The sequence below is a fragment of the Coenobita brevimanus genome, chromosome 5 (genome assembly GCF_032717465.1).
Source record: "Coenobita brevimanus isolate Jiangsu-jjx chromosome 5, ASM3271746v2, whole genome shotgun sequence".
Classification (NCBI taxonomy): domain Eukaryota; kingdom Metazoa; phylum Arthropoda; class Malacostraca; order Decapoda; family Coenobitidae; genus Coenobita; species Coenobita brevimanus.
The window spans coordinates 27,548,445-27,551,130 of record NC_136958.1 but is presented as its reverse complement, the minus strand read 5'-3'; positions in this window follow the sequence as shown (position 1 = coordinate 27,551,130).

The window sequence follows — 2,686 nt, the reverse complement described above, 5'->3', positions numbered from 1 at the left end:
ACAGCGTAAGGATAAGGATGGTGAGAAGGAATGGGAAGAAGAGAAAAGCAGAGAATGAGAAGAATGGAGTCTGGTGATAGAACTGGATTCGAGAGGTGAGGCTGAGGGAGTATGAGAATGGAGAATGGAGGACACAACGAAAGCTGAGTTGGGGACTGAGATAATGATTGGGGAGGAGGAGAGAATGACCTTGAAGAAGGGATGGAGAAACTGATTAAACGAGAGAGAGAGAGAGAGAGAGAGAGAGAATATTGTGATGTTATGTAAATGGTTTACTGGCAAGAGACCCTTTGGGGCAGCGTGAAATACATATTCTATCACCACTTTTACGTTCCTCGATCCACCCCAGACTCCTTTGTCCGCCACTAGAGGGCTAGAGGGGGTTTCTATGGGATGTGCGGTAGTATCACGGACCGTATTCCAAACGGTATGGAAAACTCCGTACTATCTTTTCCTTTACGATTTTTATGCATATTACATTTCAATAACATATTGTACGTTATTGATGCAAGCTGTGTCGTTATAAAGTGAAAAGCAGGGGGAAGGGGGATGCTAAATATCTAGATAATGAGCTGTAGAAATGAAGGCAGTCTACTAGGTGGCACAAGGGGCTTTGTAACAAGTCTTTCTTCCCGACTTATTTTTCTTATCATATTCCATTATTTTCTTATACGATGTTGATGCAAACCGAGCTGATATTAAAATGACATAAATGGGCAAGGGTTGGCTTCACTCACACATAAACCTCCAAGATATTTTGTAACTGTATATGAATGTCTGTGAACACTTGAAGCTCTCATGCTAGGAAATATCAGCAGGTACGGTGTACATTTCTGTGTCAGTATTTTGCACCTTTCTTATTTATGTTTAATTTTAAAGTATATTACTGTATTACAGGTACATACAGCATACAGTACAGCAGGTGTACATGGGCGGCAGTGTAAGTACTGACATTGATTTGCGCACACACACACACACACACACACACACACACACACACACACACACACATCCAAATAATTTTTTTCATCAATATATTCTGCCTTTTACATGCGGTAGTGCTTTTGCTCTAACTTGACATAGAATACCAACTCACTTCAGTTGAGTTGGTGACCAGGCATAAGGAGATTAGAAGGATAAGTTGACTAGTAACAAGGAAGACTCATTCTTTCCTCGTAACTAAGGCTCATCGAATTTCATACAAACTCGAATTGGTGTTTAAGGTGTAGTATTGGCTGAGTTAACCCTGGAACATTAACCCCCGATCCGACTTACACCAGCACTAACGTGCGGTTGACTGAACCCCATTTTCGACAAATAAAAAAAAAAAAAAAGATTTAGAATTTATTAATTTCCTTGGCTTACATAGAAAATATGTCCTTTGTACTTCAGTCTGAGAGAAAAACCAATGACTTGAAACTGAATCTTAACACTAAAGTAAAAAAAAAAAAGTGTAAAAATACTAAGATTAACCAATGACTGTGCTGAAGACCAATGCTATAAGGAAACGACTGCAGCTGTGGGCTTGGCTGTAGCCACACAAACACCCTGGTAGTGGGAGCCTCTGCTAACATACCCACGGCCTTGGGGCAGCACTAGGAAGTGTGTGGGAGAGGGACGAAAAAGGTTGTTTCTTTTTTTAGAGTCAAAGAACGACTAGTGTGCAATGAATTTTTTTTTACCTATACTTACCCCTGTAAATGAACAACAACGACTTATTATTGATCATCAAGGCAATAGCCATTGATTACAAAAGAATTCTCATGGATTATTATATTTTTTTCTGTGAAAAACGAAAAATCTTCCATATGCAAAATGAAGACTATTATCTTACGTTACACCATATATCCTGTACTTGAACTAATACATACAAGTGTACATAGGAGTGTACAGTGTATGTACTTGTGTACAGATGTACTAATCTCAAAATAATTATATTCCTGTCAATTATTTCCCCCCAAAAGCTAACACCTATAAACACTAACGTGGGGTTGAGCCAACCCCAGGCATACTTTCCAGCATACAAAATACAAGTGAGCTGCACCACACTACCTCCTAAGAGCGGTTGTAGTGACATGAAGGTACTGGGAGACCCAGCAACCTGGGCCCCCTATCTCCCCATGATCGCATTATCACCTCCTGGGGGGGGGGGGATCACCTCAACCCCACGAAAGTGTTCTAGGGTTAAGTCATGTAATAAAAAATAACCTATAGACATGGGAATGAGGGGTGTCAGAGTATGGTTCTCCTCCTCCTACTCTTCCTCCTCTTCCATGCTCCTCAGTTTAGTTCAGTTGAGAAATGGGAGAAATGGAGTTCCCCCTAGCTAAGCCCTGTATTGGACTATATAGCCCCCCTAGGGTTACAGGAGGGAGCTACCCCTCCCGGCACGGCAGCCCGGGCGAGGCTGGAACTTTCAATCCCCCGATCACAAGTCCAGCGCGCTACCACTGTGCTACCGCTCCCCCCTTAGTTCAGTTGATAGGTGAGGAGTATTGCCTTTGCATCGGCACTCCTCTTGTCAATTTATTTTTCTAATTAATTAATTAATTAATTGCTCATTCTCTCTCTCCGTTTTTCTTATTTCTTTCCCTTCCGTCTTATTCTTCGTCCTTGTGTGTGTGTGTGTGTGTGTGTGTGTGTGTTTTTTTTCATTTTTCTTTTATTTCTAATTACTCATTCCACC